The sequence below is a fragment of the Pleurodeles waltl genome, chromosome 1_2 (genome assembly GCF_031143425.1).
Source record: "Pleurodeles waltl isolate 20211129_DDA chromosome 1_2, aPleWal1.hap1.20221129, whole genome shotgun sequence".
NCBI classification, from domain to species: Eukaryota; Metazoa; Chordata; class Amphibia; order Caudata; family Salamandridae; genus Pleurodeles; species Pleurodeles waltl.
This window is the reverse complement of record NC_090437.1, coordinates 658370131-658386035: the sequence shown is the minus strand read 5'-3', so window position 1 is coordinate 658386035 and position 15905 is coordinate 658370131.

The window sequence follows — 15905 nt, the reverse complement described above, 5'->3', positions numbered from 1 at the left end:
ACCAAATGTAATTCTTGTGTAGTTTCCTACCCTCCTTTTCCAGATTCCCTGAAACTATGCATAGTTCGATGCATCAAGAGCTACGAGGCCATGACAGCTGATATTCATCCCCCTGGGGAGTATCAGTTACAGTTTATGCTCAGAAAGTTATAGACACGAAAATTGTCGGGACCCACTCAGCCTGAGGGGCCTAGGTCTCCAAAGCATTCTCCTTAGGGGCACGTTTAGAGGATATCCTTAATGCTGCAGATTGGTCTTCAGACTCAACATTTAAGCGGTTTTACTTTAAACCCATTCCACATTTGGAGTCATTGGTGGTGGAGAAGCTTTGAACTAGCATAATCATCGCCTCCGGTCCAGGCATAGAATGAAAAATGTCCTAGCTTTCGTAATGGAAAGTTTCAATTCTAGTAAAGACACGGAGGCGAGGATTAACCCACCCAAGAATGGCATTCAAAGTTACCCATGGCCTATTTACTCAGCGTTATGGTGAGAATGTTAGTTTTGGTAATGACTTTATGCTACGCATGATAGGTTTTTGCAAATGTTGAATTCTAAGCCATGATTTGTGATGTTTCAAAAGGTGGGGTTTTTGGATTTAGGGTGTTTTTTGTGATCCATTCTTTATGAGGTCTGAAGGATCCAAACAGGACTGAGGAGGAATCTGGCTGAATCAAGTCACAGGAAGAAAGAGGAGTTGCAGACAGTGTGGAAGGACTTTCAGGCTGGAGGCGGATACTGATTGGTGGAGCAAAGACTGAGATGTTGACTGTTTTCTGTTTCGATGATTTCCCAAGGGCTCATGGAAAATGTAGTTTGTTCATCTCTGCTTGGCTACTGTTCAAATAAGGCGAAGAGAGAAATGCGTCATCCCCACCTCTGTGTCCTTATTAGAATTGAAACTTTCCATCACAAAAGCTGGGAAATCTTTCATTGATTTACATAAACAGAAGCAAACATGACAGTCACCAGTAACCTAATGGCCAGAGAACAATATTTGAAATAAGAAATTACCTACAAGGCAAAATGTCAACAGAACTTAACCTTCATGGTTAGGTAAACCTTAAACAGGAGACCATGTGCATGGAGAACCTCAGTATGAGAGATAATCAAGGAGTATTATTCACTCATGGGACTCACTCTCTCTCCTTCCGATACCTACCTTTTGGGAAAGTTCATTCGAAGTGGTGAATGGATGCAGATTTGGGCATAGTATTCTCCCCCAGGAAAAATACACAGAATTATATCCGTTATTCCAGGGCAAATTTGCTATTTCCAATTCAGGGGAGATAACTCATAAACCCAAGATTTAAGTAAAGGAATACTGGCCAGAGTCAGAGATTCCAGCACTCCACTTTTCCACCAACTAAATCCTGAGAACTCGTAATGAGGATGTAAACGTTTATCTGGTACACAGTGCAGTTGCCTGGCAATTGTGATTTGATCCACTGCCTCCTCTGCACTAGGCCTTTTCTTTTCAGAAATAGGGAAGCGTTGATGCTCTATATGTTCTCTTTCTTTTTTTTTTAAGCAAATTTGTTTTTATTGTAGAACGAATAGAGAAAAAAAGAAAACGCAAGAGACAATAAGAAAAGCATATTAAAAAAACAATAATGTCAGCTGAGTACAAAAGGAAATAAAGAATAATACAATAGTCATTGGTCACAGATGATGGCCCCAGGGCAAAAAACACAAGAGCCATAAAGCACAAATCAAACAATTCCCTCCACCAGAATAGCCAATATTCCACAACCAAAAAGACCATCCTCTTCCAACACAGTACAAAACATATGGGACCACAGGGAACTCCAAGGGCGTCAGGTGGGGGCTCCCCCCACCAGTGGCATAACAAAGGCCCTTTCAGCCCCGTGCTGCGGGGGGACCCTGAGCTCCAGGGTCCCCCTCAGCACAGCACCTGACCTCAGTGAGTCCGGAGGGGGGGGGCCTCCATGTTCTTTGCAGGGGGGCCTCCTCCTGTTTTGTTACGCCACTGCCACCCATACCCCAGTAACCTCACCCCTCGCATCACACATTAATCAGTGCACCCCTCCCCCACGGCCCTTGAGGCCTGCAGTAGCTATCAGACCATAAGGGTGTGTTAGTGTCTGCTGTGTGGATCTATCCTTTACTTATGCCAAAAAGGGGGTCCATACTTTTTCAAAGGGCGTACCTAAAAATAGTAGTGTGAAAGCAGCTGTTAGCAGTATTTCTGATTCAGGTCTCGGGTGGACAGATTTGTGGGACTGCAGTTGTTTAACCTATGTGTCAGCCATAATTTGTAAAGTTTATCTACAGTAGATGAGAGGTGTGTGTGCTTGCCTGTTCAAGGTGGTCAGCTATCATTTTTGGCTTCAATATTTATTACAAATACATTCCATTGTTCGCAGCCCTTGCAGGCTAATCCTCTGCCTCTCAGGGAACGCAGCACACTTGCCTCTGCTTGCACCCATTGCAACAACATCTGGAGGCATTTAGAGACGTCTGAATGGGTGCTTTCCACTACATGGCTATTTGTCTCTTGAACAATACAAATGCAAAATCAATAAATCTACGTAAGTGTTTGTCTCCTTTCGCTTTAGTGCCCAATCCTAACAGGCAGGATTCAGGAGTTGGGGATAATAAGTGTCCGGACAATTCTGATGTTAAAGCGGTTATGGCATGCCAGATGCATTGTAAGGGTGTGCACTCCCATACCATGTGGTAGAACCCTGCTTCCAGCTGTCCAAATCTTGGGCACTCCGGTGCCATTGCAGGGAACATGTGCTTAATGCGCTGGGGGAACAAGTATGCCTGGTGAAGATAATTGAATTAGGTAGATCGAAACCTAAGGTTGCAAAATATATCTTTTACTTGTTGAAGGACAATTTTCCACTTCTCTGCGGTCAGCGGGTATGGCAGTATTGCATTCCATCAGTCAAGTGCATTCACTATGCCCGTAGAGGAGGCTGCATGCAAGGTTTCATAAAGAAGAGAAATGGCACATTTCTGATTAACCCTAAACAATAGTGCATGCAGAGTGTTGGATGTTGGAGGTTCTCCATCATCAGCTCCCCAAGTGTCAGGTACCATCTGCCGAATGGCAAGTTACGTTAAAAAGTGCCCTGGCCCCATGGAGTGAGTATTGTATTGTAATAGTATATATATAGCGCTTACTACCGCTGACGAGGTGTCGAAGTGCTTTTCGGTGAGTAGCACGCTACTCCGGAACCCAACAAGAATTAGTGATGGATTAGTATCGGGAAATATGAGTACATTTTTTTGTATTATTAGGAGTTAATTTGAGCCGCGGATATGAGAGTTTGTTAGTTAGATTGACTGGAGTAATGGAGGGGTGGAGGAGGAAAGAATCCAGAAGTGTTAATTGGGAGTATATGGTAATAGGATTTAGGCTTGGGATGAGTAAAGGGGGATGGAGGAGGGAAGAGTCTGTAGAAGGGGATAGGGAGTTCATAGTAGCAGCGTGAGATAAATGAGGGTAAATTTAGTAGGGTTGTTTGGGAGGTCATGGTAGTAAAGTGAGGTTTGGTGAGTTGAATGTGGAAGCGGAGGGAAGAGTGTCCTTGATATCTTCATATGTCATAAAGGGCAACGCTTTGTAAAAGTCTCCCACCCTCACCAGTTCAGCAGCAATCATGGTGTCATGTCGTGATGTGCAATCAGGTAAAAACCTGTTGGCATCTGGGCCACCGGTATCAAGGGAGAATACAGGAGGGATGTGGATCTACCATGGACAAAACGACACACTGCACTCTTTATGCAGAGGTTGTGTTAGATCCGTCAGCCAGGTGTATATTGCTGTGAAAGCCAAACTCACACATATGGAAGTTTTTTCCACATTGGGGAGCTGTCCAAGCCATCTTAGGGGCCACTGTAGTTGAGCAGCGCTATACTAGAGCTCAAAATTGGTTAAGCTCAGTCCCCCTTCTATAAGTGGTTGTTGTGCTATTGTTAGGGCTACTTGCTGCCAATCTTCACCTCAGAGCAATTCTAAAAGCAGTCAGTTTAGCTCATGAAAGAAGAGATTAGGCAGCACAATCAGTAATGCTGCAAAGCAATATAGTAAGCAGGGGAGAATTATCATCTTGGCTATCACCACTCTTCCCAGCGGTGACAAGGATAAGGAGGTCCAGAAATGAATTGATCCACATTTGGAGAATAAAGCATGGTTCAAATTGACCTCCTTAAGGTCAGCAGTAGTGCGATAAATGTATCCCCAGGTATTTAAAGGAGCTATGACACCAACGCAAGCAATAGTTCAGGAGTTTGATCCTGAGATGAATAGGTGTCTGTGCAAGGGGGAACAAGCAGGACTTCTCCCAGTTGATTCGAAAGCCAGATATAGCCCCATAGTTATCCAATAGGGCCATCACTTCTGGTACATCGGTCCGTCCTCTATGCAGAAATATCAATACATCATCAGCGTAGAGAGACACAATATGGTAGGTGTTCAATTCACAGACCCCCCAGTGTTGGGTGTAGAGGCACAATCGATAGGCAAGGGGTTCCATAGCTATCGCAAATAGAACTGGGGAAAGCAGACACACCTGTCTGGTACCACTACCTATTGGGAAGGTATTGGATATCACTCAGCCATCTTGACTCTGGCCAGCGCGTTTGAGTATAAGGTGCAGATCTGCTGCAGGAATACCAGGTCAATCCCCATGTGGTGGAGGGTCACAAGCGGGAAGTCCCAACTAAGAATATTGAAAGCTTTCTCGATATCCAGGGAGACTGCCACCCTATCATAGTCAGTTTCTGGTAAATCATGGAAAATCCTCAGGTGGCGCCTGATATCAAGAAAGGTATTGCGTCCTGGAATGAATTCCGAATGATCTTCATGATTATTGTGCCTATCAGGAGAAGGAGCCTATTCACAAGTATCTAGCCCAGCACTTTGCAGTCTATGTTAAGGAGAGACAGTGGCCTATAGGAGTGCACGTCTAGCGGGTCTCACCCCGGTTTGGGCAGGACCACTACCAGTGCCTCCCTCTGGCCATCCGGGAGCTGTCCCCTGGAGTGACCTTCATTATATACATCCAGTAGCGCTTATGTAAAGTGGGTACTGAAGGTGGTATAATACTCTATAGGTAGGCCATTTTTTCCCAGTGTCTTATTCCTGGCTATTTGGGCAATTACTGTGATACTTACACTTCTAGCAAAATAATCTCTTACAAGAAATTATATGTACATAATTGCATTGAAGATCGTTTTCTGACAAATCACAATTAATAATTATAACTTGCTGCTAATCACCTGTGGAAATTGCAACTCCTTTTGATGCCTTCCTCAAGCTGGAAGGGCTCTTCAAGCTCAGTTCGCTGGAGCGGAGACAATCGTGGCAAGGGAAGACCTTCCAGAAAGGCTTCTGTTTGGTACGCAGCGAGGGCTTCAATTGCTGCATATAACTCGCTATAATAGGGTTGAAAGGCATCACTGATGGCTGCCTGCATGGCAGCCAAGCCACCATCACTTAGCCTTGTGGCTCCAGTCGGGGTGTTTTGTCACTCATCTCTGACGAGCCATGCCAACAGTCTACCCGAGGGTCACCACCTTATGGGCAACACATTCCGTGGCTTGGAGAGAGATGGCGCCTATGTTTCGCTCCAAGTATTGCCCAATACATGTCAAAAGGTCCTCCGTAAATGGGGGATCAGATAATGCTTCTGTCTGTAAACACCATGTGGGAATGCACTGTTGTGGTCTGCCCCATTGCAGTTCCACCTGGAAGGGGGCAGTGATAGGACTGGGTGCAGGCCAGATATTCTGCCCGCACCACCATTCCCCCTAGGTATGCTGTACCCAAGATCAAGTCAATCCTAGTCTGGAGGCTGAGGACCGGAGAGTAAAAGCAGTTTTCACGCTCCAACGAGTGACTGATGCGACACATTTAATGGAGTCCCCTGTTCGTGAGCCAAACACTAAAACCCTGGGACACCCTCAAACTCACTGCCCCGGGTAATGGTGGGTAAGACCGGTCTAGGTCGACATGTACAACACAGTTGAAATCCCTGCCCCATACACATGGGGCCGTTGGGTCACAAAGGAGAGCAGGCATGTGACCTGGAATCCACTGAGGTTGCAGTTAGGGGTGTAGATTCCCAATAAGGAGACGGGTGCTCCATCGCATTGACCCTCCAGCTGTATATAGATACCCCCTGGATCATTACTATAAAAATCCACCATGATTGGGATTCCTCCTGCTACCCATATGAGCGCCCCCAGGCAAATGCAGATGTGGTTGTGCAATAGATCTGTCCGTGCCGTTTAGATTTGAGTTACCGGAGTTCCATCTCCGTTAAGTGGGTTTCTTGTATTACAGCAAAGTGGGCATGTGGGTGCCAGAGATAAGCAAGAATTTTGTGCCATTTGGTGGGGGCTGCCATAACTTGTGCATTCCATGCAAGTACATTATACCGTTGGGTTGTTGTGTCTTATTACAGATGATGTAGGCAAAACATTCTACCATTCATTTAGTCCCCTGTTGTTGTGATACTTCTGCCTCCCCGCATCACCCTACTTTGGTCCCGCCAAAACAAACATATAACATTGTACTTAACATTCTTAAATAACACCCCCCAGGCAGGGAGTTGAACTTGTCCATTTGGAAGTCTCTTTATGGGGCACAGGAGCAGAAGTTGTGTCTTAACTTGCAGTATCGGCCTGGAATAATTGGCATCCCATCCAGACCTTGTGCCAGAAATCTGGATTGCTCTCCTCAAGAAGGGACCCCCCACAGTATTTGGTTGCTTTTGCATCTGGTCATATCACCAGATATCTTGGTGAGGCACTGTGGGGTACTTTTGCGGGGTGCCCATAGTCCCACAGCATACTTTGCAGATGGTGTTTCGGCAAGGCACAGGGCAGTCCTTGCACCAGCAGTCGTGTTGTACACTAACCTTCAGCATGCATGAGTTGAATAATAAACCAAGAATATAAGGAAAAAAGATTTGTGTGCTTTCCTCGTGGGTCGTTTGCCATGTGTGGAGTGATCACTGGGCCTTTCTTTGCCTATGTCCATGGATGAGGAATGGGAGCTTCCTATATCGGAGACCAAATCCGAGGGATACTCTTCCCTGATTGTGGAGAAGAAGTTTGTAGTGTATTGGGTGGCTTCTCATATCGCTTCGGCTCACCCCTCTGCTGCCTGTGTTTTGGTGGGTCTTGCCTTGGACCTGGTGAGTTGCCGTCAACGGGGGGGAGGGTTGAGTGAACCAGTCACCTTCCATCTTCCCTTTCAGTAGAGGTTGAGCTAGTCCTTTGGCATGCAGCCATGTCAAGACATCCTCAGAGTAAGCAAATATTTGGGTTTGTCCACCATCCATGACCCTGAGCTTCACTGGGAACAGTAATGCATATTTAACATTCAAGTTGCACAGGGTTTGTTTAACTTTGGTTCAGGAATCTTTCTGCTGTTGCACCACTGTTGTAAAATCGGGATATGCTGTGATGGATGCATTGTCAAATTTCTAGGGCCCCTGGGTTCAAAAAGCATTAGAGGATCAGACCTCTGTCTTAGTAGTTTAGTATGCAGGGGATAATTGGTTGTGCTGAAGCCTTTAGCAGGGGCAGCCTGCCCGGTACCATGTGTGCCCTTTCAATTGAAAATAATTTCGGCACCTTGTCTGCCAGTAGAGTGTCCATGCTTGGGACCTCAACGCTCTCTGGAAATCCCAAAAAGCAAACATTATTTCATCTTGATGTCCCTGCCTCATCCTTTGCTCTTCGGTGTAACGTTGCTACCTCCGTGCTCAATCATGTTATCTGTGCCTGCAGTTCTTGGATGGTAGGGCACATAGCGCCTATGGACAATTCGGTTTCTTCCACCCTATCTGTTAGTTTATGATGGTCAGTGCGAAGGAGGTTCGTATCCTGGGAAAGAGTATACATTGTAGTTTCTAGGTTTATTTTGGTGTCCATGATTACCTCCAGAACTCACCCAAACTGGGTAGAGTACATCTGTAGGGTGGTTTCCAATTGCTGGAGAGTGCTTGAAGAGCGGTCTTCGGTCACCAGGGAGGTTATGGGTCCTGAGTACTCAGGTAGCATAGGTTTTGAAGTTTTAAGCTTCACCATTCCTCCCTCGGGACGTGGAGTGGTACTGTGCAGTATGTGTTGCAAAGCGGGGGGCTTCTGCTCCTCTGCTGTTTCTGGGTATCTCTCAGGTGTCCTACGGTTCACTTAACTGGGGGTCGAGGTCAGATAGCCTTCATAGGTTTTGCTGAATCCACGGGAAGGAGTTCCTCGTGTGTGTTTCAATCTGTTTCTGTGCACCACCAGTTGGCCTTGCAACGCAGTACAAACTCCTCACCAGCTCATGCACCTAATGTATGATTGATCCTCGTTAAGGCCTTCTGGTGTCTCGCGACAGGGCACGGGCAGGCGCCTCCATGATCCAGCTGAACGCCTGTATAACAGTATGTCTCAAGGCCCTCCACCATGAGGTCTAACTTCTGTAAGTCATGATCCAGTTTAAGTAACTGTATTTTGGAATCCCTTCCCGATGCCTCCTCAGATCTTTTTGGAATTCATCCATCATCTCATGGATGTCGGCCTTAGTCACCAAGGCAGCTGTATCATTTCGTCAGCAGTTGGGGATGGGCAGTGGTCACCATCATGGAAGAAATAGGGCACCAGGCCTTGGTGGTATGCTGAAGGAGCTCTCCTGTGCTTGTGCCCTTGGGAAGCTTCACCTTCTTGACTGGCAATAGGACCCACACCAAACCGATTTGAGCGCTTCATAACCCCCTTCGAATGGCCACCAAAGAAGGGATAGGAAGGGAGGATGTGCAAAACAGGCCTCATATGACATGACAGAGTAGAGCCAAATCCACCGACCTGCATCTGATCACCATAATAGTGCAGAAATCTCCCACTTGAACAGAGATCAAAGGAAACCAGGAACCTCCTTCTCAGCAAGCAGCTATTCAGTGCACACTCCTACGGTCCAAATCATGCCGAGGTTGCAGGTGGCCTCCTCCAGAAGCCATGGCTAGCCTTTAATCCATAGCCCCCATTGAGACTGTCCAATCCAGAATGCTTCACTCACCCAAAATGGGGGCGGGGGGGAAGGAGGTCCAAACATGGTCCAGGGCCACTACACAGGCTCCCCTTGACACTCAGATGCAACTGCCCACCAGGCAGTCACAACATAGAAGTATGAAGAGTGAGTCTTCTGCCTCGTAGATGGGGCTGGCATACAGCTTCAGCCTGCCTCCTGTCACTCCTGCCCAGGCTGTAAACGCCTCCCTACTAATTCTTTTTCACTCTATTGAGTCGCTGTTTTTGTATTGCTTTTTCCTATTGCTTTTTTCATACCTCTATGGTTACCTTTTTCCTTGGGGTATCCATTATTTAATGATATAACCCCCTTTGAGGTATGTACTGATTTCCTTTCACAATCACATTCAGATTTGCATGATGAGGCACAATATTGCTATTCATTTGATATTTTTCATACACTTCCCGGTTGTTTTTCACTGACTTTGAATTTCATTCCACTACTCTTGTCCCTTCTACTTTTTCCTCTGTATAATGATGATCCGTTTTTAATATCACCCATGACCACTTTGATAGATTGACATATTTACACACTTTTTTATGATTCATGTATCACTTATTTTATGTTTATTTTTTTTCTTGTTATTTTCTTCTTACTCATTAATTCCTGTTTCATACTGGTTATTCCTACTTAATTTTTTTCATGTTTTGTATACTTAAGTATACTATTTCTTAGCCCTGATGAAGCTACTTTTGTCGTGAGAAATGTGTTGGCCTGAATCTTCAAAAAGTGCCTCAGAGAGAATATCAAATAAAGCACATTTTTATTGTACTCCAGATCTTGTGGAACTGAAGTCTATTACTTGTTTACCTCAAAAACATGTCTTGTTTTTTCATTAAAGAGCTGGAGTTGCGGGTTCGATCCCACAGAATTATTAAGATCTTTGTGTCTCAACTTTTCATTTAACATCTGTATCTCTCCCTCTCTTGGTGGTATATTTTGAATCAATTCACAGGTTAGCTGACTCCAGTCTGCTTAATTGCAAGCCCAACAGTATTATCTTAAAACTGGCTGCTTTAAGATCACTAAGACTGTCTAGTAACACACAATTGTGTAAATTCTATCCTTATCACAATCTCGAAGCACTTCCACAAAAGAGAACATTTAGCTAATTCACTCTTTAACAAGGTGAAAAGTGAGAAAGTAGATGCTAATTCTGCGACACAGCGGAAAAGTCAGAAACAAATGTTTTTACAACAAGATTAATGATCGAAGAAAACTCTAAATGGTGAGCAGTGCAGACTCTTAAAAAATACCTTTGAAGGAAGCTGATACGTAGAGGTCTACAGATCAATATTTTTCCATCAGCTGAAGATATGATTGAGGAAATGGCTGATAGATTTCAGCAGAAATTACAGAATACCGCATTTGAGTTAATAGATATGCTTACAGGCCAAAACTATTATCACTAGACTGTAGGGAGTGATTACCATTCTTAAAAAAGACATTGGGGATTTGAAATGTGATGATCTTAAGAACAATTTTGAAATACTGGATGGCATCTTATACTAATACCAAGACGAAATGAGAAAAAAAAGGCAGTAAATCACCAGAAGTATGATGCTGTTTCAAACAGAGACACAGACACTGTAAAGGACCGAAGTAGGTCAGAATTCTCTTTAAATAGTACAGCCAGTGCAGCCACCAACAGTGAACCCTCTACCAGCTCTTCTCTCTCTTTACCTAAATCTCCATTTTTGAGGAGCTTCGCAGGATGCAGAAAACAGAAAGACCAGCCACCTTACAGGCAAGAAAAGATGGTGGAAACAAAATTCCTCCAGAAGAAATCAAAGACATACCAGAGGAAAGCAAGAGAAAGGGAATGACAGCAAGGCACAATTCAAACAGGAAAAGAGCAAGAGTTGAACCTAGTGTTTAATCTTTCCACTTATGATTTAACTACCAAACAGCTGTTTGTTTTTAATAAAAGCTTAAATTTTGTTCCCTCACAACTGATGATTTTTTTGCCTTCAAAATTGATTTGTTGAAATGTATCCGAAAACTGAATCTTACATTTTTTTGGGAAATACATCCTCTGAGTCAGTCACCAATACAATTTCATATCACTCCTTCCGAACACTCCATCAGTGATCTTAAATATTTACAAACTTTACTTTCCCTATATGAGCCCCACCCAGTACCTCTGGAATCCATTGTCACTCATTTGGATATAATATTTGATGACTGCGTAGATAGGGGATGAAAGCTAAGTCAAAATTCTTCCCTAAATTCAGTAATGAGGTTAATTGTGATGTATTTCAAAGATTTGTATTACGTGACATTACCAAACTTAAATTTAATCATTAAAGCTCCTAATTTGTGTAGTTTCGGTCTTTCAACATTGCAAAAAAACAAAGACGTTACCATTCGTAAAGCTAAGAAAGGCGGTTCCATAGTCAACCATAATTATTGTGATTATAGTAATGAAGCATTATGACAGTTGTCTGATCCTGAATGTTATGAACTCTCAACGTCTGTTCAAGCACAAAATGCAGAAAAGGCACTGACTGTTCTTTTACAGAAACGGGGGAAATTTATGATTACTTACTGACGCTGAGTACAGTTACATTAATATTTCTATTCCTAGTCCTAGGGTTCAGTTTTTTGTTTGTTTTTTGTTTACCAACAATCCAAAAAAACCACACATCTACACAAGGTAGGCCCTTAATATCTCACAATAATTCACTCAGTGAAAGATTATCTGCATTCATATTGCACCCTTTGTTAAGATATTTACCCCCTTATATTAAAGACACTACTGATTTTCTTACCAGGATTGTCAATATTTCGTGGGAATTGTGTTGCACATGTACATGGTTTAGCAAGAATGAAACATTTTTTCAGTAGTAGGAGTGCTAACCTACTCTCACATAGTAAGATGTTACTAGAAATGGCTGATTTTGTACTTATTCAGTGAGACTGCTTTGTATCATCAGATTTGAGTAACTGCAGTGGGTTCTCGTTTTGCTCCATTTTATGCATCATTGTTCATGGACCAACTCGAGATAGATATTATGAGTGGAGCCGCCGCACATTTATTTGTGAACAATGTCCTACTATGGCTCAGATTCAGGCATTCAATATTCGCTCTCGTGTTATTCCGAGAGGATATAGCCAGTCAGTAATTCAGAAAGCACTAAACAAGGTTAAACTCATTAAGAGAAGTGAGCTATTAGACAAGAATCAGGATGAACCAGTCAATACAGTGGATGGGATATCCATTACATTTGTGACCCCAAACATTTGGGGGGGAATAAATTTTCTAGATTTTCATTCTTGTCATATTGCTTTCCTTTTAAGACAGGCCTCTTTTTCATTAAATGAGGATGAGTCTATTCCCTCTCCTCTTTGGGTTGTAATTGAACACTTTTATATTTATCCCTTTTTGCAATCCGTCCGCCAAACTCTAATTCAGGCCTTGAGTGTTTTTTGCTTTTCCACAGAAAATTGTGAAACTAGTGATACAGATGTTGGTATGCCTAAAGCTTATGAAACTATGTTCTGACAATGAAATTGGCACCCTGGCATAGGCAATATTTTCCCATCACATTCACACGCAGGAAGTGTTTTTTTCCAGAAAGCAACTGAAAGTATAAAGAGCAGCAGGCAGCAGAAGGCATGCCTCTCCCACAATGGTATGCCACATTGTTCCTACAAGCCTAGAGAAAGAGCAAAATGCCCTTTAGGAAGCAGTGTTGTGTAGCCTTTTTAGTTATAGCTACATGCACGTTATTTTAGAACACTAGGCCTGCCGCAGTGCACTTTAATCTAGATATATTTTATTCAGCCTTGTTTATTATTTTAACAATAGCCACATTTGCAGTCTTGTTTTATTTCTCTCTATCTAGCTGTTCTCTGCCTAGGCCAGCAGTATGGCCCTCATTACGACCCTGGCGGTTGGCGGAGAAGTGGCAGTCTTACCGCCAACAGGCTGGCAGTAAATAAAGAGGAATTATGACCATGGCGGTTACCGCCATGGTCATCCGCCACTTCTCCGATCCGACTGCCAGGGCTGAGACGACTGCTGGGCTGGAGACTTGGGTCTCCAGCCTGGCGGCCGTCACAAGACCGCCGGCGGTATCACGACCCCGCTGACTGCCATGGATTTCATGGGGTTGGGAACCGCCATGAAATCCATGGTGGTAAGCACTATCAGTGCCAGGGAATTCCTTCCCTGGCACTGATAGGGGTCTCGTCCATGCCCCACCCCCTCCCCCACCCCTGCTTCCTCCCCCCACACCCTCCACCCTCCTGCCGCCCCCCAAAGGTGACAGGACCCCGTCCCCACCCCTACCACCAACATTGCAACCCAAACACACACTGTACACGCATGCATACACCACCAACACACATACCCGCACACATATCACCAAACATGCCAACAGCCACATACACAGTCATACACGCACACCCACATACAGACATACACGCACACATCCATTCAGACATACAGACAGACAGACACGCACACATTTCCAAACACAATACACCCCTGCATGCATATACGCACTCACACACCCCCTCTACAAACTCACACCTCCATGCACGCACACAACACACAACACCCCCCACCCCCCACCCACCTCCCCTGATGGACAATCAACTTACCTGGTCCGTTGATCCTCCGGGAGGGGACGGGATCCATGGGGGCTGTTCCGCCGCCAGCACCCCGTCAACAGAACACCACTCATGCCGAATCATGGAACGTGGGCGGTGTTCTGTTGACGGGGCGGTGGAGCAACCTCCACTTCCCTGCTGATCCGGAAAAGGACAGAGGGCTGCCAGCAGTCATAATTCGCCTTGCGGAAAACCGCCTGCACTGGCGGTCTTCAGCACGGCGGTGCCTCGGCGGTCTTGCAAAAAGACCGCTGAGGTTGTAATGACCACCTATGTTCTTAAACAAGACATTTCATTCACTCTGTTCTTCTCTCAAGGCTGCAGTAAGATAGGTTGCCGGTAAACGTGGTAAAATTTTGTCTCTGGCATTCATAGGAACATACACCTCCTTACATAGGGACATTTTGTCAGAACATCAGCTGTTTTGTTAGAAAAACACTTCCCTGTCCCATACATGTTAGAGGGAGATTCCAGCCAGATGACCATGACTGTTTGCTGATTGCTGAACGCTTTGCTACAGCTGCTTATGTAGACTTCAGGCCTTTGCTCAGGTATGGGGGATGATGTCTTCCCAGGAGAACCTGAAGGGCAGAACTAGAGCTTAACATGCTGTGCTCTAATATCGCCTACCTAGGAATTAGTCTATTGACTCTAGTAACAATATGGTAGTGTTATTTCTATTCTTCACTCTCCTTGTCACAATTTTAATTTTGTCATGCTTTATCGTCCTGGTTATTGCAGTACATGCTTTATTGTCTAAGATGCAGTTGCTTCATTACAACTTTATTGAAACATACACTGCCTCTGCTTGTCCTTGTATATGTGAGACTAATGTAACTGAGAGAAACGGATGAGATCTGAGTGACCATGATTTCCCTGAGGAGTAAATTGTGTCATGCGCTCGGCTGCCCAATCATCCCTGCTCTTAGGTAGAGATGAGGCACTGCTAGTTAGCCGGCGCAAAACCTGGATTAGGCCGACAGGTGTCACCTGTAGTGGGTTAGACTCAGTCCCCCACACCGCAGGCGATTCTGCCGCTCAAATTCAGTAGTCTCATTAGTATAATGCGAGCCTTCGCGACATGGCACCGCCAACGTTGGTCAAGCTCTAATTTTCGGGTCCTCCAGAGTATCTCTGTCTCACTACATACAAAGACACCTCAGTACTATATAAGGAGATGTCTGTGGTATTGAGGATTTCCTCCTCAGTTAAGTAGGGATTACCTAACTAACGCTGTAGGTTGTTCAAGCTTGAACTCTAAAAGGATAATCCCCAGTTGGTGTGCTTACCTCTGAACAAGAAATTGATCATTCATTATGTTGAATCCAGAACAGGTAGCATTTGCAGTCAATATGCGACCACCCCTTCCTGCACATTTACTGGCACATGGCCTCACAGCCCAGGGGGATCCAGTCACATTTGTTGTTGACACTCACCCAGCCTATAGAACAGAACTTTTTTATTCTTGGATCACATTTCCAGCGGTTGAACACTAATACATTTCATTACTACACACCTGCAAACATACCTGCACAATAGAGAGCATATGCATATCTAGAAATACCTCTATCTTACCAAGAACATAATAATTGGCTTGATGGCGTGCTACCCCACACAATTTTACACGTTAGGTTAGGTCTTCTAAGTAATGATGGTCCTACCCGGCCTTTATTGGCCACTTATACACCACACCCTGCTGCAGCGAACCTCACAGTAGCTGAGGTCCGTCGCCTATATGCTGATCTGATGGCAATATACAGACGATTAGTACAATTTGTAATGCAAACATTAAGTACAAACCCAGCAAGTGCTGCTCCAGCGCAACCACGTGCAGTAACACCAGGTATTAATCCTGCAACTGTACATTTGATCATGAGTAAAGTACCCGCCAAACGAGAAGAAATTCCGTTTTCATTAGCTCAAAAAAGTAAATGCACTGAAAGCAGTATTTCCCCATACGGGACCTCAGGATAAACATGGAATATTAACAATGTGCTTGCCAATTGGGATGGTTCCCACAGTAGATAATTGCAATACATGGGACACGGTATTTGCCACGCTCTATACTACTGCACATGGTACACAGACACATGCAACTTACCGGAAGTGTTGAAAAAAAATTGAAGATGAATACCGGGCTGTACCGGCCCTGGACATGGGGCAGCAGCTAATGGCCAACTTTGGCACAGTATCCTCAATTATATTAGGTAACCTTAAAGGGGAAGCGGTT